At 43.0% G+C, this 27,769-nt stretch overlaps 1 protein-coding gene and 1 long non-coding RNA gene across 4 annotated transcripts in view; one reads left to right on the top strand and one right to left on the bottom strand.

The window, feature by feature from the left end:
• The window catches only part of MID1 (midline 1), a 346,318-nt gene that overhangs the window by 173,122 nt on the left and 145,427 nt on the right, over positions 1-27,769 (bottom strand). The gene's annotated exons all lie outside the window — the stretch shown is intronic.
• LOC144309016 (uncharacterized) overlaps positions 3,011-27,769 on the top strand; it is a 71,704-nt gene continuing 46,945 nt past the window's right edge. For both annotated transcript variants that reach the window (XR_013375158.1, XR_013375159.1), the window contains exon 1: positions 3,011-3,136. This is a non-coding gene — a long non-coding RNA (uncharacterized LOC144309016). The remainder of the gene's footprint in view (positions 3,137-27,769) is intronic.

Raw genomic sequence — 27,769 nt, 5'->3', positions numbered from 1 at the left:
TCCATTTTCCTTCAAGTTCAATTGATTTTTTTCCTGTGATCTAGAGAAAATGAAGCACATTTAAGAAAACGCATATTTAAATTGTACCTTTTTCGACCAGACATGGGATTTTGCAAAGAAAACATTTCTTAAAGCCTGGAATTAAAGAATTGCCACGTTGAAATGCATTGATGACTTTGCCCGCCGCAAAACTATTAATTTGGTATTTTTCCATGGCTTTACAACTTTGCCTCTTTATGTAGTAACTTATTCTCATGGAAGTACACTAATTAGGGTGACATATGTAACAAAAACATAAAACCAGTTGTTCTCCATGGGTTGATCACGGTCTGCCACAATCCTGCCTTTGCTCAAAAAGACGGAAAACGATTGCACATGAAGAAACTAGTTTCACTCTTCCATCAACAATTTAAATCAGTGCTTAGTTGTGTAAGATTAAATACAAAATGTATCACAGGCACTGAAACTATTTTTAATCCTTCTTATTTAACTACAGATACTCCTTCACTTAATTTTTGATTTGTTTTGTTAGATAAAGACAAAGACTTAAAGGAGAAAGACAAAGATTTAAAAAAAAAACAGAACAGCATGAAAGCACTATAAAATGCTGGTAAAATGTGGAAGAGTAGAAACCATGTGGAAGTAAGTATTGTGGAATAAAGGTTTTTTTCAAAGAAACATTCAGGAATCCTGTTTGAAAATACAGTTAACAGAGAAAAAAACCCGAAAAATTAGCAAATGCCAGTAGGAAAATCTTAGCCAACTCTCTTTTACTTAAAAGAAATTGAAGAAGATTAAGAGTTTGAAAACAGAGAGGAAGGCACAACAGTAATGGGTAGCTTTGTCTTCCTTCAGTGCCTCCTCTTTGCTATAATTAATCATGTACTCCAACTGCAGACCACCAGGGAACTGCATTGAGCTTGGACAATTCAAAGCAATGGAAGCCAATCCGTCCTTACAGGTTCCTCCATTGGGGTTTGGACCCAGAGTGAAAGCAAGATAATGGTCTCAGAGCAGCCTCTGGTGGCTGAATGTCAAAAGCTCAAGAAGTCAGAGGCCACCTTCCTGGTGTTCTTAAGATTTTGTGCAAATGGAAGTTACTATTTAAACAACTTTAAGCCAAGAGCCCAGAACTGACTTGGTGGGAACTGAAATTAATTCATTCATCTCAAAGACTTTCTCAGGGGCACATGGGTAGTTCAGTGGTTGGGCGTCTGCCTTTGGCTCAGGGCGTGAGCCAGGGGGCCTGGGATCAAGTCCCACAACGGGCTCCCCTCAGGGAGCCTGCTTCTCCCTCTGCCTGTGTTTCTGCTTCTCTTTCTGTGTCTCTCATGAATAAATAAAACCTTTTTTTAAAAAACTATCTCAGATTATGTCAAGTTTGGAGACTCACAAATTGGGTGATTCAGACAACAGGTATAGGTTTCCTTACACTTGGACACGAAACAGTGTGGAATACAAAATTATCTCCAACGTTCCAAGGATCTCCAATAAACGATGGGCCAGTGGTGACTGACACCTGAAATTAATTTTAACTTTTAAGCGATGGGTATTTTTACGCAATCTAAATATTTCCAGTTCTTAAAAAGCTCTGTGTATGAGTGTGTGTGTGTGTGTGTGTGTGACTGTGTGTGTGTGTGTATGCGCAGGGCTCTGTCCATTAGAAGCATTTGGATGCATTTTCTTGTCACAGCTTTTCCAGCTGGAAAACATCTGTTTAGGACAGAGGCCCGTAAATTCCATCTGGTAGGCTCCCCATTGAGCCATCTCATCTGGGATGTTTCTAAAGGCCCCTTTTGAAAGGTCTGAATCTTACAATGTCACCTGAGTCAAGCGTCATGTCCAAAAGAGTGCTGGCATCTGCAGCCTCGTGTTTCTGAGCACATCACATTTACACAGCAGGCTAGAATGTGTTGTTCAAAAAGAGATCTTCTCGGGGTGCCAGGCCGGCTCGGTTGGTAGAGCATGATCTTGATCTCGGGGTCATGAGTTCAAGCTCCACATTGGACGTAGAGGTGACTTTAAAAAATGTGCAAGGAATTAATAGTAACGTGCCAACGTTAATGTCTTAGTCCTGACGAATTTGAATTTGCCGTGGTAATGTAAGGCGTTAACATTAGGGAAAGCTGAGTGGAGGGGATGCGGGAACCCTCTGTACTATCTTTGCAACTTCTTTGCAAGTCTCAAAAGGTTCTGAAATCAAAATTTTCTTTTCTTAAAAAGTACGAAGGATAATGGGTAAATACACTGAGGGGAAGTAGGAAAGGATGGACGAAGTTCTCTTGTAGAAGGAGGGATGACTGACACACGATCAATCATCCACTGTTGCTTGTTGCGTACCAGGCGCTTAACTATGCACCTTACCACATTAGCTCCTTAAAATGGTGCCCCTCAAAGTGCACTGGTAAAGGAACACCGATGCCTAGTCTGAGTAACAAAAGAACCAACTCTTAAGGGAAAAATGTGGTGCTTAAATGTCAGTAGGAGAACCTTCCTTTATTCTTACTCTGGGCTCACTCGCTGTTTTCACCTTCCCTTGCGTCTTTGGCCCACTCCAAATCTGATCTTTATTTCTTTCCTCCATGTTCTTTCTTTCCTTTCCTTTCTTTCTTTCTTTCTTTCTTTCCTCTTTTCTTTCTTTCTTTCTTTCTTTCTTTCTTTCTTTCTTTCTTTCTTTCAAAATATTTTATTTATTTATTCATGAGAGACACACAGAGAGAGGCAGAGACACAGGCAGAGGGAGAAGCAGGCTCCCCTCGGGGAGCCTGATGTGGGACTCGATCTCAGGACCCCGGGATCACGACCTGAGCTGAAGGGAGACGCTCAACCACTGAGCCACCCAGGTGCCCCCTCCATGCCATTTCTTTGTCATTACTCATATGTTTGAGTATCTGAACGGTTGTACGTTCAATTATGCCAATACTCAAATATTTGTATGCCGATACTCAAATATTTGAATTTAGAAATCGATAAATTCCAATACTTAACTATTTAAGTTTAGAGGTCTCTAGTCCATCCTAGTACTTTCCACAGGAGAAAGCAAGGGGTGGTCAACGTGCCGATGGCAGCACCAGAGCCTGAGTTCGAGCCAACCTCGGTTCGGCCAGGAGGGCCCATTGCGAGTTCTCTGGACCTGGTGAGTCCCTTTTCAGTCTTCGTCAAGTAACCTAATTAGTAGCTCAGCTATTCTTAGCTCCGGAACAGGGTCCAAAGTTCCCATGACAGTCACAAAGCCAAATTTGCAAGCGTGACACAAAAACGTTGTTATTCCCTTCCGAACTCGGAAAGTGGGAGGCGCGCAGGTGGCTGGTGGAGACAGCAGGGCTCCAAAGCCCCGGTTCCCGAGAAGCCTCTCTTGCCTCCTAATTCCCATCACGCAGTGAATAATCCATCCTATTCTATCGGCCTTAGCTTCCCTGTTGCTACTACTCTTATTGAAGCCGGATGTCTCTTTAGACCTTCTGCCCAAAGGCTGTGGGTACAACTGCATGGCCCCCTGTTCTCATGCTCTTGGACCACAGTGGGGATGAGGGTGAGACGACACCCTGTGACCAAAAGCCCCAGTGAACAGGCAGGCGGTCAGGAGAGCCTCCCATTCTCGCTGTCACCAGCAAGCTCTGTGCCCGGGGACAATCTGAATAACTTCTCAGGGTCTCAAAATCCTCAGGGAGGCAGCGAGGGGATGGGCTTCATGTGCTAGAGCGCCAGGGTTTACCCAGCACCACACTGGACGCCTCTTAAGCACCACGTCAAGGCCTCAGGGTGCTCCCTCTTCCTCCCACTGCTGCCGTGGTGACTGCCCTGCGCGGGCTTCGACCACTTTCCCTTGGGTGCCACTGGCCCTGCCTTGCCTCTGCGTGTACCAAGGAACTCTCGATTCCTGCTTAGTGGCTCTCCCGACAGGGCCTGGGACCCCTCTATGTCAGCTCTCCTGGAGGCACAGCCCAGAAACTCCAGGGGTTGACTCTCAGGGGGTCACCCAAGACTGATGGGGGTCAGGAGCCTCCTGTCCTCAAGGTAAGTTCTAAGACGCATTTGGCAAGCTCCTCTGAACACTCCCTGGGGTGACCCTCCGTTACCCATGGGAGAAGCCACCTTGGCGATGCCTCTGGGCAGGCTTTCCCACTGTCCCTGTCACCTCCCGGTCCTGCACTGCTGCTCCCTGAGACCGCTTCCCATACGGACTTCCTGCAAGGAGGCTGTCTTCGGGATGCTCTGGGGGGATCCAGGCCACGAGGAGCACCTCCTCTACATCAGACGTTTACATCCTTCCCTGCTCTACATTTTGAAGGCTGTACTGCCAGAGTTCAGATCTGTCCAGTGGTCCTTGTAATAAGAACAGGCTGGGAAAGGCTGAGTGGCCAGGAAAACTGAGAATTACTTCCAGCTTTTTGCCTGACTTCAAGAGGCCACTGGGCATGCGGTTCTGGGACGGTCCCAGGGTGTGTTTGCCTGTATCACGTGGCGACCTAATACGAGTGGAAGAGAACTATAACACAGAGTAATTTAAACAGAAATAGGCTAATGAGAAAGACCCAGAAACTGCTCTTCTTTCTTCCCACTCCCTGATGTTAAGGAAACTGTCAAGGGGAGGACGTTGTCATCTGAATTTCTGTTCAAAACAGGAGATGTTTTAAAAGGTCAGGAGAAAAAGTTCTGAAAAACACGTTTTCTGCATGTTGCCAAAACCGAGAGAAATGTGTCCTGTCTCCCTTTAGAACAGAACCAGAGGACATTAGGCGGCGTTGGGGGTGGGTATTCCTTGTGAGTGAAGTTTGGAAGATATGGTAGGCAGTCTCTTTTTTTATGAGGGGTGAATTTCCTCTGAGCCTTTAAAATATTTACATAGACTCTGATTCTTTGAGAGGGAGACTCCAGAAGCAGTATTTCCTGAGTTTAGTTTTCCACGGGCCTTTTGCAGAACAAGTAAGTGTGGAATAGGGTGGGAGAAGTGAAAAGAAGGCTATCTTTTTTTTTGTACAACTTGAGCAATGTCTTAACCAGAGGAGGTGATAGGTAAGGTATGCAGGTGACCTAGCCTTCCTGTTGCCGTGGCATTGCCCCATCTCACCCCACCCTTCAATGTCAACGACACGCCGGGAGGTAGGTAGAACAGGAGCTCTTACTCCTTTTTTATTTTAAAGATTTTTTAAAAAGCAATCTCTACATCCAACATGGGGCTCAGACCTACATCCCCAAGATCGAGAGTTGCATGCTCGATGGACTGAGCCAGCCAGGGGCCCCAGGATCTCTTACTCTTTAGCAGGGTGAACGACCTCAGGCTGGCCTGTGTTTAAATGCCAGGGGAGGCAGGGTGCCTGGGGGGCCCAGTCAGTAAAGCATCTGACTCTTGATTTCAGCTCTGGTCATGACTTCAGGGTTGTGGAGCCTGCTTAAGATTCTCTCTGCCTCTTCCCCCTCTCTAAATCTATCTCTAAATACACACACACACACACACACATACACACACACACAAAGGAGGCAGAGCCAGAAGCAAAGATCTAGGTCTTCCAATTCTGACCCAGGATTTTTCCCACCACATTTATATTTTGATGTTTTCGTTAGTTAGCATAGCTGACCATTCTAGAAAAGAAGAATCACTTGGTGTTTTTACTTGCAATTTTGGTCGTTTCCCAATACTACTCCCACAAAATGAAACACACGGGGTTGGAAAGGGTCAAAATCATCTCCAGAAAACTGTTAAGAGTGCTGTGTGTGTGTCTTTTAAATCTAACTGCAGGTGGGGAATTAGCCTCTAGAAAGGTCCATGTAAAAGAGTGCTAAAAACTCTTGTAAAACCCCCCAAATGTGAAAGGCAACAAATGGTAACTTGGAAACAGAAGAATAAAAGGCATATACTCACGGTCCCCCACACAAAGAGATGGGTTATAATTTGGGGTAGTTGTGAGCTTAAGGATGCATCTGATTCCATGTGTCCAAAGCATGTAGCGAGCCCACTCAGAACAATTCCATCCCCTTGTGTGGGTAACCATGGAAAACGCGGTCATTGGCATTCCAGTGTGGGCCCCGGGTGAGATCATTGAGCGTCCGGGTTGTCTGATACGTCCGTAAGAGAAAAGCAGGACTACCACAAATCACTCAGCCCATTTTTCATTCCTCATTTTTGGGACTTCCTCCAGTTGTCAAAATTGAATTTTCCTTTCTTCTTGTACCCATCACCGCGTGCCGATCATCTTTATGAAAAAGTATTGAACGAAATGCCTCACTAATCTCCAGCCGTGGGCTCTAACTACTCTAGTCTTGGGTTTTGTTTTGTTTTGTTTTTTAACTTCGCCTCTGGCAGAAGACTATGAGATTCCCCTGCCATAAACTCAGTTTTTAAAGATTTCATACATGTACACATGAGCAGCAACAATAAGAAAGATTCCTCCGAGGCTTTCCCTCGGTCTGTATATTTTAGCATATGTTTTTGGAGCGATGCTATTGTAACAGAGCCTCGAGGACCTTGTAACTCTGGGTAAGCCTCTGCTGCGGTTTCTTCACCTCCCTCTGGGTTATGGTAAGAATTGAATGCAATCAATCGTTAAACCCTGGGCAAATGTGAAGTCTGCTATTCTTGTGCATACGACACCGTGCCAGACACGGGAGAGTCAAAGCCTGAGAAGATGCTCCTTTCCCTTGGAAAGTGAGTTCATAATTCATCGGGTGAAAACCCAGACCCAAATAAGCAAGTGCAGCGTATCATCATATTGTGATCGATGGCCTGTTGACTACCACACAACGATATGAATAGATCTAGACCAAACTGGCCATCAGAAGATTCACTTTTAGCCCTACCCTACCAAGGGTTGAATTACGTAATTTTCAAAATTCTTTGATTCACAGTCTTGCTCTAGTGTTTCTCATCTTATGGCTCATTTCTAATACTTATTAAGAGGTGAGGCTGTGTCCAACAGACCCTGTTGGTTGAATGCCCTGGTGGCCATTGTGCCTTCATCTTTGCTAAAAGGACCCTCCCCCAAGCTTTCTCAGGTCTAGGGCAGAGAGTTATGCTCTTCTCAACCCCAAGGGGTGAACTGGGATTGTTAAAGCCAATCAGGGTCATTGTGTGACCTTTGTCAGGGATTGGCTTAGGCACGGGTGTGCAAATTGCTTTTGACCAATGAGATAGTAAGGGAACTGGGCCAGAAGCATTCTTTAAAAAAAAAAAGGTTTTAATGCCTGATTAAAAGGAAAAAAGAGGGGCAGCCCCCATGGCACAGTGGTTTAGCACCACCGGCAGCCCGGGGTGTGATTCTGGAGACCCGGGATAGAGTCCCGAGTCGGGCTCCCTGCATGGAGCCTGCTTCTCCCTCTGCCTGTGTCTCTGCCTCTTCTCTCTCTGTCTCTCATGAATAAATAAATAAATAAAATTTTAAAGGAAAAAAAAGGAGGGAGCGATATGTGAATAAGAACTCCACTTCCTGCCTTTGGGTATGTGGGTAGGGAGTGAGGAGGTGATGCCTGGAGCTAGGGCAACCATCTTCCAGCCACTTAATGATGTAAGTTGACTTGGTCAGGAGGGCACAGTGGGGACCTGAGACACACCAGGATTCCTGAGGATGCTGTTTTGCCAAGGAATTAATGAATCCTGGAACAAACCGTGTTTTAATTTATGTGTTTGAGATTTTTTTTAAAAGGGAGGGTGGATCCCTGTGGCTCAGCGGTTCAGTGCATGCCTTTGGCCTGGGGCGTGATCCTAGAGTCCCAGGATTGAGTCCCACATCGGGCTCCCAGCATGGAGCCTGTTTCTCCCTCTGCCTGTGTCTCTGCCTCTCTCTCTCTGTGTGTCTTTCATGAATAAATAAATAAATAAATAAATAAATAAATAAATAAATAAATAAATAAAATCTTTAAAAAAATAAATAAAATAAAAATTAAAAAAGGGAGGGGGAATCTGTGTTGTTCAAGCCACCAAAAGTAGCCAAATAAAACATGCAATCCAAAAAGTTGTATCATGGTACTTTGTAATGTTTACCAACTCATCCACAAGCCAAATTTAATATTGTGACAAAGCAAATTCGTCTCAGACCAAGAGGATAAGATGAGTGATTCAGGGAGACAAAAGCCCCTTATCATGATCTTCAATTTTCTCATCTGCAAAACCGAATCCAAAGTTATTTATCTACTCCATTGAGATGGTAAGTGCCTGGTTCACACACACTAATTATTGCTGTTTCATTATACATGAGAAGGCTGGTAGAGCAGAGACAATGCCATAGGGCCACCGAATGCTGTTATATATTTTTTTCCTTCCTGCACACCCAGGAAGGCCATTATTTCCCAGTTTCCCACGTGAATAGGTTTTAATCATGTGACTGAGTTCTGGGCTGTGGGAAAAGTGATGCAATCCTCCCCGTGGCCTGGCTCTCATAGCCCACGTGATCTTCCTGCCAGCTCTTTCAGTGTCATATTACCATTACATTTCAAGGCTCGAGACCAAGTCTTCATATTGGCCACTAGGTGGACACTGAGTAGTTTTATTTTATTAAAATATTTAATAAGTTTACCTAAATTTACAAGTCTCCTTTTACTCCCATTTCCTGCTTTCCATTTAAAACTGAAGGGTAAGTTAATAATCAAGAAGGCTAGTTCAAAATCTATATTAAAATAGATGAGGAAATGGCTTTAAAATACCAAATAAGGTTTGCAACATCCATGGATGAACTCTCCCCAGGGAAGCAAAGCAGCTACTCCTTGTAGAACAAGTCAGCCCCTCTATGTAGGTGTTATTTTTGCCTAAACATCTGCTAGAGAGAATGCCTGTTTAAAGTGATGTCCTTAGGTGCATCCATTTTTTTCCTCCTTTTCTCAAGCACAGCCTAGATATTTTATCTTCTCCTGCAACTGTTTTAAAAAAGATTTTATTTATTTATTTATTTCAGAAAGAGACACAGAGAGAGCATGAGCAGGGGGAGAAGCAGAGGGGGAGGGAGAGAGAATCTGAAGCAGACTCTATGTAGAGTGTAGAGCCCGACAAGGGGCTCAATCCCATGACCTCGAGGTCATGACCTGAGCCAAAACCAGAAGTTGGACACTTAACTGACTGAACCTGTCAGGTGCCCCTGGGCTGGTTTAAAGGAAGGTGTGGGGTTATGGGGAAATGCCAAAGGAGAAACGCACCTCTCCTGGTTGGATCCCATGATGAGATGTGAGTAAGCAAAATGTGTGTGCCTGCTAACATCAACATAGTTTTTGCTCGATGAGTCCTATCATGTTCATAGTAACTTCTTTTTTTAAGCAGGCACAACAACAGTTAGAATTTTTATTCATCTAAGTAAAAAGAGTCACAAAAATAATTTTTGTATAGTTATGTAAAAGATAAAGAAGTCTCTATTGTTTTCCAAAGAACCCTAGCTGGCATGGTAATTTTTAAAAAGTGAACGATGCAATGTACAATACTATTGACTTAATATGGGGAGTTATTTTAAAATAATGAAGAATGAATTTTGATGGGGGGCCTGGGTGGCTCAGTTGGTTAAGCATATGCCTTGGGCTCAGGTCATGATCTCAGGGTCCTGGGATCGACCCTGAGTTGGGCTCTCTGCTCAACAGGGAGTCTGCTTCTCTCTCTCCCTCTGCTGTTCCCCCTGCTTGTGCTTTCTTCTCTCTCTCTCTCTCTCTGTCAAATAAATAAATAAGATATTTTTAAAAATGAATTTTTATTTTGTATTTCACTTGAAACAGGGCTTAAACATAAATTTATTGATTTCTATACATCTTGACTTTGAAAATATTAATTTTTGAACACTTATCCTAATGGGTCCACCTTATTGGAAGATTTAAAAGAAACAGTCCCCTCCAGTAACAGTTTGCACTTTGTAACTTAAAAAAAATACAGACTAAAGTGAACTGATAGGTTGTAGAGAAGAATATAGAAACTGCATTCATGTTTCAGATAAGATTATGAAAATAAAAGACTTCAAAGAAGGTTCACTGGAAACTATACACCCCATCACCTGTGGGTAAAAGGTCATACCTCTCTGTTAATAGTGATACCTTAGTGGAAATTTTTCAAATGCACTGTACAGGTTATTTGGCTAAGTCATTTACCTCTAGCTTGATTTTGCCTCAAGAGTTTCATATCTAAGTGGGTGTTCTTGAACACATCCAGGGATAGGAAACTCCCTTCCTTGTAATCCCTTCTAGAGTTGGACAGTTCTATAAGTTAAAAGATATGGTCAGGGTAAGTAAATCTAGCTAGTATAACAAAAGGTCCCCAAACTCCATGGCTTGACACATTAAGGATTTATTTCATGTTCATATCACAATTCAACATAGAGTTGATGTTCAACAACAATTCAACAACAAGAGCTGTTGTTCATCGGCTCTTCTCATGCACCCAGGCCCCATCCACCTACCACCTTCTAGGGCCTCAGTGTTCTCCCCTGGATCCTCTGCATCTGGCCAGAAGCCATGGAAGCAGAGAGCAGATGAAAGATCTCGAAGGAGGCTTTAAAGATCAGGACTAGAAGTAATGTACATCAATCCCACCCACATTTTATCGGCCTGACAGTCCTGGGACCTGAGCTGGTCCCAGCTCCTTAACAAGGGGCTAGCACAAATAGTGTGCCAGCGTCCCAAGGGTGGGGATGAGCTCACAGGTACTGTAGAGCACTAGCAGTATCTGTTATGCAAAGCTGTCCTTCCATTTAGCTAAAGTGTTTCTTGCAATAGCTTCTCCCTAAAGGAGCCAGCTTAACTCTGGATCATGTTGACTTAAGTTTAATTCTGCTTTCGCACAACAGCCCTACAGATATTCGAAGACAGCCATTATGCCTCTTGGTTCTGGGCTATTCATCCAACTAATTAACTTGTTCTCATATGATCTGGTTTTATGTCCCCTTGTGATCTTTTGTTTTTCTTAGCTCCAACTGCCTCATAGTTTGAAGGAAAACTAAATGAGATACTGCAATAGTGAGCTCACCTTGAAATATTGTAAAATTGATTACTGCAAATTAACATTACATTAGGTTCTGCTAACTCACGATAAATGTACTCCCTCTAATTGGTTTTACCCAGGACATTTCTTTCTTTTTGCACTTATGTTACTGATGGAAGGCTTGATATTCTATTCATTTTATGTTGTTAGATTTGAATACTGTGACTAGACTAATTGGAACACCTTTGCTCCTGTCTGTCCCATCTCTGGCCTCTTAAACAGATGTGGCCATCCCTAAAAGCAAGTAGGCATTTAAGAGTTGGCCATAAACACAGCCAGATGCTCAGGCTAACACCCAATTCATCAGGAGATGCTGTTAGTCTCACCTTCAAAACATACCCAGAGGGGCTCCTGGCTGGCTCACATGGAAGAGCATGCGAGTCTTGATCTCAGGGTCATGAGTTCGAGCCCCCGGTTGCATGTAGAGATTACTTAAAATAAACAAATAAGATAAACTTAAAACACACACACACACACACACACACACACACACAATCTTTCATCATGTCCTACTGCTCTGCTCCAAGCCACCGCCATCTTTTCATTGCATTCCTGCTGCAGCCTCCAAACAGGTGTGCCAGCGTCTACCCTGCATCATCCTGCACCCACTCCCCAGCCTATTTAAAAGCTGTGATTCTTTTGAACTCCTCTGCTCAAAACTTGTCAGTGGCTCCCATCTCACACCGAGTAAAAGCCAAAGTCCATGCAAGACCTCATCTTCTCCCAATCTCCCTTGACTCACACTGCTCTAGCCACTCCGAGCCCCTGGAGGTCTATGACAGACACCACATGTTTCCATCTTGGGGCCTTTACACTTGCTGTTCTCTCTGCCTGGGGCTGTCCCCCCAAGGATAACAGCACGATCTGCACCCTCACCTCCTTCAGATCTCTGCTCAACTGTTCTCTTTCCAAAAGTTCTTCTTGAACACTATCTATGGCAGACAACCTCTTCATTCCTCTCTCTTTCTGGAGCTCCCTAACTCCCGTGCTCTGCTCCATTTGTCTTCATAGCACCTCTTACTTTCTGACATCTTGGACATCTTGGACTGCTCTATTGTGTGACTTTACATTAGAATATAAGCCAAACAAGGACAGCGACTTGTTTAATTGACTTTGTAGCCTCAGCATCCAGAATAGAGCTAGCCATGGTGTTGGTGCTCAATGAAGATCTGCAGAGAAAGGCACAAGTGCTTTACCGCTCTCCACTGCCTGCTTCAGCCCTGGCCCACCAGTCCCTCTGGCTTTATACACTCTTCCCTCAGAGATGTCGTCCCTGAGCCCTGCTGGCCCGTGAGTTTGTACATCAGAGTATCTGCTGTTCTCCTAGCCTTAAATAATACTCTTTAAATGTGTACAATAATAAATAACTTCTAAGCTTCATTAAGGCACTAACTCGTTTACACTCTAAGTTAACTTAGGCATGATCAGTTCAGTAATTCCCACGTCTTGTCTTTGATTCCTGCCATCTGACTTAAAAATCAACTCTCATGAAAAAAACAAAGTCCTCTCTAAAACAATATTGTTGGCACTAGGTATTATTAATGCAAAAAATCATCACAGCACTTTCTCAGAAAATATTTGCTCTCAACAATTGGAGATAAGGTCTATGCTTGCATTAAATTTCTTATACATCATTGATCAAAAAGGTAGAAATAGAGGCTCCTGGCTAGCTCAGTTGGTGGGGCATGTGACTCTTGATCTTGAGGTTGTGAGTTCAAGCCCCATGTTAGGTATAGAGACTACTTAAAAATAAAAATTTTTAAAAAGGCAGAAATAAAAACCTATATTTTTCTTTCTTTCTTTCTTTCTTTCTTTCTTTCTTTCTTTCTTTTTCTTTTTCTTTTTCTAGAAAGCATTGCGTTTCTCATGAAAAATCCAAGAATTGAAATATGTAACAGGAAACTGTCAGAAAATTCCCCTAAATTTGAAAACAACAAAATTTAATTATTTGGTTGATGGAGGTTAAAAAAAATGATGATAAATTTTATGTCGTTTTGCCAAAATATTTTGTCACTGTTGATAAAGAAAATATTTCCCAGCCATACTTTTTAAGGTTTTGCTTCATAGGAATGCAAAAGAAAATTTCCAAAAAATTTATGTTGTGTAACTTGTTCCTGCCAAGCATTCTACTTGAATAACAGAAAATTCTAGCAATATTTTAATAGAATGATTCTTTAGCTTCAATTAATTTACTGAAGTATTAAAAAGATCTATGCATTATTTCTAAATCAGACAATGAATATTTATAGAAAGCATGTATTATACATAAGATTTGAGAAGAGAAAAAGTATCCTCAACAGAGGTACTTCTGGGCAAGATGAATTTTGCTGGGCCAAATGAATCTTTATCTAGGGCAACTAGATATAGACATTAATACAGTGACAGTTACACATAGATATAAATATAGCAGCAACCAAAAGGAAATTTCTTATTCTATATAATAAATTTATTCATGTACTTCCCTCTATCTTAAAAATAGAATTTCAGTAGACCAAACACTTTTGTCATGAAAAGAACTTTCCTGTCCAATAGTATTAGCTACTTTTCCTTTTTCTGGTAAGCAGGTTCTTTCTTTTGTTTTTAAAGTCTGCTATTTCTTTAAGAACAATTTATGGGGCTCCTACACATGGATAAGATCCACAAAGCCCCCTAGTAGAGTGGGGGGGGGCAGTCGAAAGGCAACAATAAAAGCATCAGCTATGGAAGACTCATCTCATTCATTCATTCATTCATTCATTCAATAAATATTTATTAAGAGCCTGCTATGTACCAGGCACTGTTCTCAATGCTTAGGATACATCAGAGGAGTAAACAGACAAAACCTCCATCTTTGATGTATTTCCATTAAAAGATAACAGGCAAGAAATACAATAAATAAGTGAATTACATAATATCTCATAAGAGAAACCCTATGGGGAAATAGAATACGGGCAGGGGCATTGGGAGTATTAATGACAAGATGTAAGGTTTATAATTTACAGGAGAAGTCAGAGAAGATCTCTTAAGAAGGTAACATGATTCTCTCATTTGTGGGGTGACATGAGCGACATCAGTACATAGTGGGAAAACCTTGATTTTATTCTGTTATTTACTTATTTATTTATTTGAGAGAGAGAGAGAGTGCATGAGCAGGAGGAGAGGCAGAAGGAGAGGGATAGGCAGCCTTCCCATTGAGTGGAGAGCCCGATGCAAAGCTCTATCCCATGGCCCTGAGATCATGACCTGACCTAAAGTCAGAGGCTCAGCAGACTGAGCCACCTGGGCGCACCAAAGCCTTGATTTTAGAGTCCAATTGGCTTGGATCAAAACCTGTTCCATGTTGTGGAACAATCTGAGCCTGAATTTCTTCCTCCACAAAATAGGAACAATGATAGCATATCTATCAGAAAGTGTTGGAAAGATTGAAGTAATATTTGCCAAACCATTTTTTTACATATCCCTGATGTAATAAATAATATATATTAATATATAATAAATAATATTAATTTATTATATATAATATTATATATATTAATATATATATTAATATAATATATATATTATAATATTTATGTCCAATAGTATTAGCTACTTTTCCTTTTTCTGGTAAGCAGGTTCTTTCTTTTGTTTTTAAAGTCTGCTATTTCTTTAAGAACAATTTATGGGGCTCCTACACATGGATAAGATCCACAAATAAATATTATTTATAATCAATTTAGACCCTGAACTATCTTTTTAAAAATTAATTTATTTATTTTGAGGGAGGGAGAGAGAGTGTGAACAGGGTAGGGCAGGGGCAAGGCACGGTGGGAGGGGCAGAGGGAGAGGAAGAGAGAGTCTTAAGTAGATTCAGTGCTGAGCATGGAGCCCATGTGGCGCTTGATCTCATGACCCTGAGATCAGGACCTGAGCTGAAACCAGGGGTCAGGTGCTTAACCGACTGCACCACCACCCAGGCGCCCTGACCCTGGACTATCTTAATGTAAGGGCCATGAAATAGCATGATTTGCAATGTGTCCATCTGTGGAAATCCATGTGTAGAAAGAGCCATCCATCTTCACCACCCAGCATGTAGACCAGGCCAATCACCTTTATTCTCAGAATTGTCTTAACTGGGCTTAACAGAAGAGAATACTTTCAAGTTGTGATGTAGTGAGGACGTGAGCCCCAGAGCTGAAAGTGATCAGAGCCCCTGTCTTGTTAAGACAGCTGGTCCAAGAGATTGAAGTGGGTACAGAGAAAATAAAAAAGATGAGAAGTGGAGAAGGTGTTCTATCATGGTTGTGTTCCTCATTCTGCATGTCTGCAGCTGCCCTCCTCTAGGAGATCGCAAAATTTGACCCCAAATTCCATCAAAAAGGGGAATCTATCCACTCCTCAAATTGGGGCATGGCTATATGACCCTTGTTGGCCAAATGGGACATTAGTGAGAAACATGAAGCAAGTAGAGGCTCAAAAAGCATTTGTGCTATGGGGCATGCCCCCTTTTGCTGCTGGGAACCTTTCCATTAGCAAGCTAGCCATCTGGAAGATGAGAGACATGTAGAGCATTGGTCATTCGGACCATGTAGAGAAGCATCTTAGCTGATGCTTCCTAGACCAGCCAGTCTCCAGATGACCTGCCAGCTGACTGCAGACACATGAGGGACCCCAGGTGATAACAGCAGAAGATTCACCAGGCTGAGTCCAGCTAATTGATGATCCACAGAATCATGAGCTAATGATTGTTGCTTCAAGCCAGTTAGTTTGAGGATGACTTGTTATGCAGCACCACATAACTGATACACCACACACACACACACACACACACACACACACACACACCTGACACAAACTTTCCATTTTTTTTCTCTTAAAATAAAATAGCTTTTTGGCCACTTGCAACCAAAAGAAGTCCCTAAAATGGCAGGGTTTCCTGTGCTCACGTCATTGACTTGGCGTTCTGTCCATTAATGTATTGTGTGATTTGAACCATGCCCTTAAATCCCAGTCTTCTCCGTCTAACCCCTATGGTACCATTATCCACCTAAGCTCTGGCCTCACAAACCATCTCATCCCTTCTCTCTGTGCCTGCCACCTACAGGTTGGACCCCTTCCCACGGCCTTTGCCCAGGATCTATACCTGCCACTTCCTGTTGGCTCTTTTCAGCACCAACCACTCCATGATGTGACTTTCCATCTGGTAACTGATCCTTGGACCCACTGCCACCATTCCTCACTTCTCTGTGCAGCCTTTCTCCTGCAAATGGGAGAGCTATCCAGCGCTGACAGCCAGCTCTCTCCCTGGGATATTTGCCCCATTTGGGGCCCAGATTCCCCCACTCTTATTCTTCTGTCTTATCCTCCACCTGAGATGGAGCTGGGCCTGAGAGGTTAGGTGGATGTCTAGGAGCTCTTATATCCAGATGACAAAGTATATACCGTAGAAGCAGATGGTAATATTTTTTTAAGGCAAGTCATGAGGAGACTATGTCACTTCCTAATAGAAGAAGGTTAACAAGGTTATCACAGGGATTTGTGGAGTGTGTGTGCTGCCTCCTGGGTTGGTAGACAGTGAAGCTGGTTCCCAACAGTATGAACCAGAAAGGCCAATGTTCTACTCATATTCCCTTAAGCCTTTCCATTTCTCTGCCCAGTAGCCTGGCATCCAACTGCCAGCCTCTACATCTTTCGGTCAGGGAGCTTTCTCTGGCATTGGAGCCAACTTTCGCTTGCTCTGGCAGGCAAGGGGTGTGGGAGAATTAAAGTCTCCAACCTCTGACCCTGTGCAGTCCTCACCCAGTGACTGACCAGAGTTGGTATATAAATACCCCAACTCCCTCCTCACTTGGTATCCCAGGGACACCTCTGAGGAGTATGTTTTACACTGGCTCCCAGCGTTCCCCAATAGGCTTATGCTCCAGTTGCCCAGAGTGATAACTTACTCAAAGACGCATTCTTTATTGGTTTCCTTACCTCCCCTCTCCCCTCTCTTCCAAATAAATTACGTGCACTTGATGTTTTGTTCCAAGATCTATATCCAGGAGAACCCAAACAAAGTCAATAATCCACCTATCAGATGCCTTGAAGGATAGGGATTGGATCTATGAAGATGATGGCAACAATTCAATGGGGCGAAGAGCATGACGATGTGGTAATGAACAGAACCAGCCACTTGGATGGTAAAGAGGATGATAATTGCCAGAGGGCCCCATTTGCCCTCTGTCCAAGAGTCTGGGTGATTTTCCCGACTGTAGAGTAACTGAACCAAGGAAGAATATGAGGGGAATTTTGGGTTATAACTTGATTCATCTATAACATTGGCATTAGTCACTTTGCCCACTGTCCATAGAACAATGAACTTGGGGAATTTGATTTCTTTTGATGTAGAGCTATTTAAGCATTACGTTGTAGATTTTTATGGGAGAATGATACTCTGATATGGTGCTTTATCTAATAGCAAAGCACAACTCAAAAAGATAACCAGGGTGTTCCAATAACCATGTTCAAATATTTATGAAACATTGACTTTAATCGTAGACTAAGGACAGAGTGGAAATTGGTTAGTTCTATTGCCAAATGCCTTCAGACTTCATTGACTTTTTTGGAATGAGTACAACAGCAGAGATTAGATCCAAAACTTGTACAGGGATTCTGTGTGGTCCAGAAAATTATGAGTCTTTACGCGTACATAGGAATTAACGATCGAACACGTCTACTCGTCAGCTTTTGGGATAGTGAGCAATCGAGGTGTCTGAACTGATTGGCAAAAGGCCTCTGCATAAATATCTATGACCTAGTCTCCTTGCAAAGAGTGGAAAACTTCTGAATAGTTCTGAATAGTTTTAAGGAAAGCAAGTGATTTCGGCATCTGGGAGGCAACGCTGCCCATCTGAAGAGGGCTCCCTTTGCTTGCAGCCAGAACCACAGGCCTTGCTTTGTCAACGAATCTGAGCTTCTTCAAGCATGAAAGGAAGGATAGGGAATCAAGCCTCTTTACTTATTAGGAAACGTATTAGAACTGCTTCAGAATTAGCCTTGGCTCAGCTTAATGAAATTTCTCCATTGTTCAGCAGCAGCCCACCAAATCCACAACATTCAAATGGCAGCTCTTAGACTGTCAAAGGCCTCGAAATGTAGAGAGAACTTACAAAATAAAGATGATTATTTCTCTTTCCCAGGTTCACAGAAAGAAGCAAACCTGCTCGGCCTCTTGAGTAGGCTAAATATTAGAGGCACCCCTTACTCTCACAGTGGCATGAATGCGGAAAATGCCTGTGAGAAAGAGCCAGAAATTTCTGCGATGAAACTCACCAGCTGGTTGACACTCAAGGAATCATTTTAGAGGATGGCAGAGTAACCAAGAGACATCAATTAGAGCCACTCCTCTCTGGTGTCACTGAAGTTTCTCCAGTGGGATTTTACGTGGAAGTCGTTGTCCCTTGAGACTTCTCCCCAGTTCTGGTTAAATGAATTTGCCTTCACTGGCCTGAGATAAGAGAATTATAATTGCTTCTCCACCCCCCACCCCTTCCACTCTGCCCCACACACAATCTTTGTGTTTCCAAAATGCCTTAAAATATCACTGTAACATCCTACATTATGGTCTTTAGGCCATGAACATGGGCATAAAATCTGACACTCAGAGTTCACCTTTTATTACCCACTGTCCATTAGTCTCCCTTTAGCTTGAACAAGAGCGTGGCCAAACTTCCAGTGTTCGGAGCACAAATCAATGTAGCAATGTAGCAAACAAAGCCTCTCCTGATTCAAATTATACCAATGTCAAATGCTGATGCGTGTAAATAATTAATTGTGTTTTCACTGGTGAGTCCAGTTTGATCTTTCATTGCTTGGCGATCCCTGGAGTCTGTGGCTCCCGGAGAAGCGGGGACATTCAGGATTTTTTATTACCAGCTCATAACTAATTTATAGATTACTATGGAGTCAGGTGCACAGATCCAGCATCTCATCTATCACTATAAGTAGCTCCAGTGTTAAGGGATGGCTACTTCCCAGAAACCAACGAACAGGAACACAGATGAGGACAGGGACAAAGCACATATGTCACAGAAGGCATATCTTTCAGAAGAAGCACAAATGTCTCCAGGTAGAGGGTTTCCTACTCACTGAGCCAACAAATGATAAAGTTCTCCAATTATATCCTAAAGATAAAACCCACTGCAAATTGCACAGCAAAAATCTCTCCAACTGTTATCACTGATCATTAAAAGTCTTCATCTAGGGCAGCCCTGGTGGCTCAGCAGTTTGGCACCACCTTCGGCCCAGGGCGTAATCCTGGAGACCTGGGATCGAGTCCCACGTTGGGCTCCCTGCATGGAGCCTGCTTCTCTCTCTGCCTCTGTCTCTGTGTCCCTCATGAATAAATAAATAAAATCTTTTAAAAAATAAAATAAAATAAAAGTCTTCATCAGGTTTTCCTCTCTGATTCGGCTTCTTCGGTGAAAATTTTACCAAAATAAGGGGTAACAACAAACTTGTAGAAAGTACGATTGCTAAGAAAAAAAGAAGGGGGACTTTTTTTTTTTTTTTTAATTGGTGTTCAATTTACTAACATACAGAATAACACCCAGTGCCCGTCACCCATTCACTCCCACCCCCCGCCCTCCTCCCCTTCTACCACCCCTAGTTCGTTTCCCAGAGTTAGCAGTCTTTATGTTCTGTCTCCCTTTCTGATATTTCCCACACATTTCTTCTCCCTTCCCTTATTTTCCCTTTCACTATTATTTATATTCCCCAAATGAATGAGAACATATAATGTTTGTCCTTCTCCGACTGACTTACTTCACTCAGCATAATACCCTCCAGTTCCATCCACGTTGAAGCAAATGGTGGGTATTTGTCATTTCTAATAGCTGAGTAATATTCCATTGTATACATAAACCACATCTTCTTTATCCATTCATCTTTCGTTGGACACCGAGGCTCCTTCCACAGTTTGGCTATCGTGGCCATTGCTGCTAGAAACATCGGGGTGCAGGTGTCCCAGCGTTTCATTGCATTTGTATCTTTGGGGTAAATCCCCAACAGTGCAATTGCTGGGTCGTAGGGCAGGTATATTTTTAACTGTTTGAGGAACCTCCACACAGTTTTCCACAGTGGCTGCACCAGTTCACATTCCCACCAACAGTGTAAGAGGGTAGAAGGGGGACTTTTTAAAAAGATTTTATTTATTTACTTGACACAGATAGAGAGCACAAGCGGGGGGAGCGGCGGGCAGAGGGAGAGGGAGAAGCAGGCTCCCCATGGAGCAGGGCACCTGATGCCATGCGGGGCTCCATCCCAGTTCCCCGGGATCATGACCTGCCAACCCAGTTCCCTGGGATCATGACCTGAGCCGAAGGCAGACACTTCACTGACTGAGCCGCCCAGGGGCCCCCAAACGGGGACTTTCTTAGGACAATTTTTATCATGCCAGGAAATGGCCTTGAAAGAGGAGGAAAACACTGGAGCTTAATTACGGCTTTGATCACATATGTGCTGTGTCCCTTGGACAACAGCAATGAGAGTGGAGCTCATTTCCTTACGGTTTTCTGAAGCGTGTTGTATTATATGCACATGTTGCTATGTGGTAGAAAGAGGCGGAAAGTGCAAACACGACAAGGGCCACTGATTACGTACCTTCAAAGACATCGGCAGTGACCGAGGGATGTACATTACATTCCTGAGTTCTACGCGGTTTCCTGGATGGTGTTAAGAGTGTGCTGTGAATGTACTCAAGAATTCCATCTCCAATACAGGCCAGGATGTCTTCCCACGCTCTGACCTCTCGGTTGCATCCCCGACTTCTACACAAAGCTCGTTCTCACAGAGCAAAGGAAAGATGGGCTGCGTAAATAAAACCCAAACCCAGTGGAATCTGAAACAAGTACCAGTGGCATAAAGAAATCTCTGAACATATTCATAAGGAGTGTTTCTTTATGGCACTTTTCTGTGTGGCGGGGACAGCGCCAAAGCTGTGCCACATTCTGAAACTGTTGCTATGGCAAAGCGTCTTGTTTTATTGACTATGGAGCACATTGTTGTGTTTAAGTCATGTAAATGATGGGGACACAAAGGAGAGGGCCCACAGCAGCCCCCCCGCTCAATCACGACAGCACTGGGGTCTCTCCCCCTTGACACATGCCATTTATGCAGCATGGGAAGGCATTTCTCTCAGAAAGGCCCACTCCCTGGGTGCTGTGGACTGGTCTTTGGAGACATTTGTGAGATCTCCACATCTTTCAGAATCGATTCTGCAGGGGAAAAGAATACACAATGATGAAGCCCTTGCTTTGCTTTCAGGGCCAGGATATGTCTATGGAAATTTTGCATTTTCTACCTTAGGAACACGTTTTTTGTAGCCAGGCTGCCAGTCCTGTCTCATATTTCAACTTTCTATCGGGTTCTGTCGCTTAGAAGGCATGGTAGGGGAGTTCCTCTTTTGTCTCCCACTTATATCTCAAATATGTGTTCTTAATTAAGTATTTCACTGCAGTATCAATTCACACTGATTAGATGTCATTACAGAAACAAAATATGCAGAATTCATTTTAATAACGCCTGCCACCTCTGAGGAAACAATAAGGATTTAATTTAATGATCTAAGTGTTGTTTAAAAGCAACGCGGAGTTAAAAGATAGTAATATATTCGGAAATGGAGCTTATTAGTATTTTCAGATACAAATGTAAGCTAAAATGCGCTATTATCTGGGTTTCAATACTTGTAATTAAAGAAACCCCCAACACTTAAGGCAACACTTGTTTACATGTGGAATCAAATGACACCCTTTAATAATAAAAGCTTGATCCAATGGAAACGGTTTCAGTTGTGACACTTGAAATTTGATAATTTGTGAGCTGTGATAATTTGTAGCCCAATTTCTATGAGACCTTTCACCATTAAGAAAATCCACTTTGGTGGCTCAGTTGGTGAAGTGTCTGCCTCCGGCTTGGGTCGTGATGCCAGGGTCCTGGGATCGAGTCCCACGTTGGGGGAAATCCCTGCTCAGCGGGAAGTGGGCTTCTCCCTCTCCCCTCTCATGCTCTGGCTCATTCTCTCGCTCTCTCAAATAAATAAATAAAATCAACTTAAAGAAAATCGATTTCTGATAGTGCTCTGTAAATGCCGATTTTCACATTTTGGTACCCTACACACTTTACAAAGGAGGAATGTTTATCCACTGGGGGAAGCTACATGCAGGGTACACAGGGAATCCTGTACTAGCTGTGCAGTCTGTTGTGTTTTCTAAACTGTTTCAAAATACAAAGAAAATAATAGAGGAAAAACTCTATTTTTGATGCAGAACAAAAATGTATTTTTCCAGCTTGTACTTTTGGAGGAATGTGTTGTCTCAGCGAAGCTTCGATGATTACAATTACAGAGCCATGTGCTACATTCTTCCCAGCACTTGAGCTGGTGTCTGGAGTCAAAGGGGTTTTGGACAATGAGCTAACTTTCTCAAGAAAAATTCTATTTACCCCCACATTTTCAAATCATTCATTCTGTAAACAATTATAAAGGAGAGATCTATTTCCTTTTACTGCTTCAGATGCTTTTCCAGTAGTTATTAAAAGAGTATTTACGGGGGCTCCTGGTTGGCTTAATCGGAAGAGCGTGTGAATCTTGATCTTGGGGTCACAAGTTTGAGGCCCACGTTGGGTGTAGAGATTGCTTAAAAATAAATAGATAGATACACTTTAAAATAGTATTTACAATTCCCACAGACCTGGTTGCTCTCACTTCCTTTAACTTTCTTGTTCTCTGTTAAAAAACTTGGTTAAAATCACAATTTGGGGGACACCTGGGTGGCTCAGTGGTTAGTTGTCTGCCTTTGGCTCAGGGCGTGATCCAGGGGTCCTGGGATTGAGTCCCATATTGGGCTCCCTGTGGGGAGCCTGCTTCTCCCTCTGCCTATGTCTGCCTCTCTCTATTGTGTCTCTCATGAATAAATAAGAAAAATCTTTAAAAAAAAATCGCAATTTTGCATTTCTCCCCTTCCAGGGTGAAGTTCAGGGTTTAATACAAGGACTATAAACATATCACAAACCAAAATTATATCTAATGTAAATGTCTAAATATAATCGAAATGTCTGCTCATATTTCATATGGGGTGGAGTAGGGGGAGGTGTGTAATTATTCAATGTCAAGATCAAGAGGAACATAGGGATCACCTAAATATTAACATTAAACATACATATATTGGATATTTATAATACATACTGCTGGCTATGCAATAATGTCTTTGCATTTCCATGGCACTCTTTAAGGGACCGTGATAGCACACATCTAATTTTACCCTAATATAATTCGGGGAGCTTGCTAGAGGTTACTGCCATTATTCTCACTGAGAAAATGGGCGGCTAACTTCCGAAGAGGTCCAGCCTTTGGTTTACTTTTGTCCGGCATGCTCATGGGGAGGTTGCAGACAAACACTCAGATTTCACAACCTTGCTCATGATACTTCATTTGGGGTCACATTCTCTACAGCCATGCCCGTGCTTAAATTGGCTTGTTTGATATCTCCAGTGGTGCCATTTGGAGAACATGTTTAATCAAAATGATAACAGGAGTTAGTGATCTCTTTTGAAACCATAACAAATAAAAGCACTTGGTGAATGACCTAGAACACTGGCCTCTGCGTACCCACCGTTTTCTTTTCTTCAGTGATAGCTTCACTGGCATCTAATTCTCCTATCATATGATCCACTCATTTCCTATGTACAAGCCAGCGTTTTATTCGTATATTCACAGAGTTGTGCGACTATCACCACCATCTAGCTTTAGAAGAGGCTCAGCTCCCATTAAAAGAAAACCTAGTATCTACTGGCAATCACTCCTTACTCCTACTCCCAGCCCTCGACAACCACTCATCTATTTTCTGCCTCTGTGGATTTATCTACTCTGGACATTTCATACAAATGGGATCATACGAGACGTGATGCTGTGTGCCTGGCTTCTTTTACTTAGTCTGGTGCGGCATCTATTAGTACCTCATTCCTTGTCGCTGGATGAGATTCCATTGTACGGATACACTACATTTCATTTATCCACTCATCAGTTGATGGACATTTGGGTTGTTCCCACTTGTTGGCTACTATCCTTGATGCTATTATGAGCGTTCACGCACAAGTTTGTATGTGGACATATATTTTCATTTCTCTTGGGTATATACCTAGAAGTGGAATTGGTGGGTCATATAGTAACTTTATGTTTACCTTTTTGAGGAACTGCTGGACTGTTTTCAAAGTGGTTATACCATTTCACCTCCCACCAAAAAATCCCTTTGCTTAATCCAAATTGACAAAGTAACTCTGATGGTCTGGCCAGTGGTAAGGTAGGAGAGTGTATATGCTTCACCATGATTTCAGAAAACTGATCAGGAATTAAAATGGAAAACAAGGGTGGAGGACAGTAGAACATGTAACTCTTGATCTCAGGGCTGTGAGTTCAAGCACCACGTTGGGTGTGGAGCCTCCTTAAAAAAAAAAAGCAGGGGATGCTCCTGGGTGGCTCCCCAGTTGAACACCTGACTTGGTTTTGGCTCAGGTCGTGATCTCAGGGTCGTGAGATCAAGCTCCGACTCAGGCTCCCTGCTCAGCAAAGAGTCTGTCTGGGATTCTCTCTTTCTCTCCCTCTGCCCCTCCCCCTGCTCAGGCATGCTCTCTCTCTAAAATAAATAAATAAATTCTCTTTTAAAAAGGAAAACAAGAAAATTCAGGATGCGTTTCTCAATCCTACATGTAGACTATGAACTACCTAGCAGTCAAACAGAAACTCTCAAAGTAGGCATCTGCTCTACCCTCAGGAACCCCTGAAGAAGTGGGGGATATTTGAACTGGTTTTTATCGCTTTTCAGTTTTCAACAGCAAGAGATAGTCTTGGCTATAAAGACATCCATGCAAAAGCCCTCACACCTGCTTCTTGCCCATAGACACATAGCTATTTAATAAAAAAAACTCCAAATATGTTTGAATAAACCTTTTATAATCTCAAGGATTCTTAAATTTCTAGACAGGGATTAATACAGACCCTGGCTTTCAAGGCAAGCTGGGACACCTTTTGGAATTTAAAACACGTGCTTGGCCCCTGACAAACCGAGTAGTAATCAAGGTGAGTTAGCTTGTTTCTTTTATGCACAAAACTAGCCACACTCTGACTAGCTCTTTCTATGTGGCCAACAGGGTGCATGCTAGAAGAGGGATGGGCAAGTTTCCTGGGCTGGCGCTGCTGGACACCTTGATTCTTATAATATCCATCAGTTGGTGCTTTCGACTAGTTCTTATCCATGACCCATGTGGCCTGATTTCAGCTAAGCCGGTACAAAGCTAGAAGGGAAAACTGCGTGGGATGTTTGTCTCATTCCATTGTCTCCCCCCTGCCTTTGCCCCCTACCCCATGTCACTCCCAAGCGTGATAACCAAAGCTTTGGCGGAGGAACAATCTCAAGCAGGGATAGCTAGCAGGTGTTGAGTGAACTTGGAAGAGATGGAGAGGAAGAAGGAATGAGGCAAGAGAAAAGAAGAGAGCAAAACAGGGAAAGAGCCTGTCGTGAGACAAAGGTCAAAAGTGGGGAAGGGTGGCAGAGAACACGAAGACAAGAGAGATGCGTGCTCGGGCTGAAGGGGTTAGCAAACGATGCTCTCCTGGGGTCACCCCACTTTCCCACCCAGGGCCCCGCATCCTGGGCCTGTGCAATAATTCACTGGTCATGCCCAAAGTGAGTTCATAGAAGACTTCCAACCTCAGCAGGAGTTACCAGTGGTTTAGAGATTCACAAACTGACACCGAGACACAAGAGGACCTTGACAAATGGCAATAGCATATTACTAAGCGGACAGAAGAAATCCCTGTCTGGTTACAGAGGCGCACACAGAGAGGAAATCAAGTTATTTTTTCAGGAGGGAGACGAAGAAAGCTGGTCAGCCCATGAACAGCAAGCCCTGAGTGAGTCAGTCCAACACGGAGTGAGTCCAACACGGAGGCACACTGAAGTACGAGGCCAGCTCCCGAGGAGAGCGGGCCCTTCAAGCTATTTCAGAGTTCTCTGCCTCGTGGAGCTCTGCGATTCAAGAGGGGTGTGGGGAGCTTGGGAAGAGTTGGCGGAAAAGTCACAAAGACAATCAAAGGGTTGAAGAAAAGGACCTGAGGGGAGAGAGTCAGGGAGCTGGAAAAAGTCAACCTGAAGAAGAGAAGGTGGGGGAGATCATTTCCCTATGGTCCTCAGGTCCCTGAGGAGCTTTTCATGGGTGAGCGGGCGGCCTGTTCCCCATTTCCACCACCGAGGGACAGAGGCCAGAGGCCCAAACGTGCAACATTTTTTAACATCAGTTAAATCTAAGGGATTTCCTGACCTGAGGAGGGTAAACAATGAAACGTGCTCCTGGCCGTGGATGGGATTAAGGACTACCCTTCCCTAGCGTCTCAGAAAATACCGAAGATTCTCCCATGTTCGAGACTGGGATGCTTTACAGACCTTGCCTGGAGTTGGGGGAAGGATGGGAAGGAACAGGGGATGCGTCCCAGCATTCCACAACACACTCCGGTACTTCTGTTTTTTACCTCAGACTCAAGTATTCCTCACTTGCCTGGCCAGATTCCTCACGTGTCTAGTCCCATTGCAGGACCCAGAACATCTTGCCTGGCAGACCCCTTGGAGACACAGCCATTTTGTGAAAGGGGGAACTGGAAAATATCTTTTGAAGGGTGGGAATTTCTTAAGAAAAAAAAGTCAGCTAAACCAGACTCACAGGGGTGGGGGTGGGGTAAGGCACCTCGGAGTGCATGCTGGGATTAGGGCTAATTAAGATGTTGACTGAATCTATGCTAATCATGTCCCACCAGACTCTGCTGGATTAGTATGTAAATTGGTAAACTCTGTTCTGAAATTGCCCTACCAGCTGAGGTCTAATTACTGACTAGACATAACAAATAATAATGGGATTTGTATTTTAGGATGTTTAATTATGGAAATACGCGTCTGGAAAAAATACCAGTTGTATCGCACAGAAAGCAGATTCATAAGGTTTTACCAAAGGGTTATGAAATTTTACACCTTTGAGAAGAGCACGATGAACTGGGCTGGCTGGGGGGTGTCCTTTCAGAGATCTAGCATCGGGGAAGGGGGACCAGAATCACAAGGATTAATTCGCTGCTTGAGTAATTTCCCCAAAGCTTCTCAAAGACTAATTGTTTCATTGCTGATACACAGCATCTTGTGAGCTTTTAGTTCTATCACCGAAAGCACTGGAACTCATCCACGAAGAATAACCCAGATGCTATGGATTTAGCGCAGCTACCCAGTCGTAGCATGCATTCAAATGGAATTAAAAGCAACAGGCCAACAATCTTTGTAGGAAATTATGCTCCTAAAATGGTTGTTCTTCACCAAAATTATTCTCTGACACTGAAAGCATTAAATTTATATTTCAGAAAATGGTTAGTCCAATTCTGGAGCCAGAGAGTGTATTTCATGGTTTTAGAGAAAAGCAGCTTGAGCTCTAGAATTCACTGAATGGGCACCTTGGGACAGAAACTTCTTTGCAACCATTAATTGCATCATTCTGTGACCCTGTCGGAAAAGTAACGAACATAGGAAGAGTTACAGAGTTTGGGACAGAGTTGTAATAGTGGCCTCTATTTGCCCACCATATTGGTATATCTTACATAAATTTCAAGGCCTATGGGTGATCATTAAATCTTTATTAGGTTTTACATCATAAAATAAATTATTCATGTTATTCTAATATATACTGATATCTTTACAGCCCTTCTGCCTACATTTAGCTAAACAAATCTCATTTGCATATCATTTTTATTTTAATTTAGGACAGTTTTGTTATGAAAATATAAGGCTTAAATGCCTATTA

Source organism: Canis aureus, chromosome X (genome assembly GCF_053574225.1).
Source record: "Canis aureus isolate CA01 chromosome X, VMU_Caureus_v.1.0, whole genome shotgun sequence".
NCBI classification, from domain to species: Eukaryota; Metazoa; Chordata; class Mammalia; order Carnivora; family Canidae; genus Canis; species Canis aureus.
Note: the sequence above shows the minus strand (reverse complement) of the source record. Positions and strands in the feature narration are given on the sequence as shown.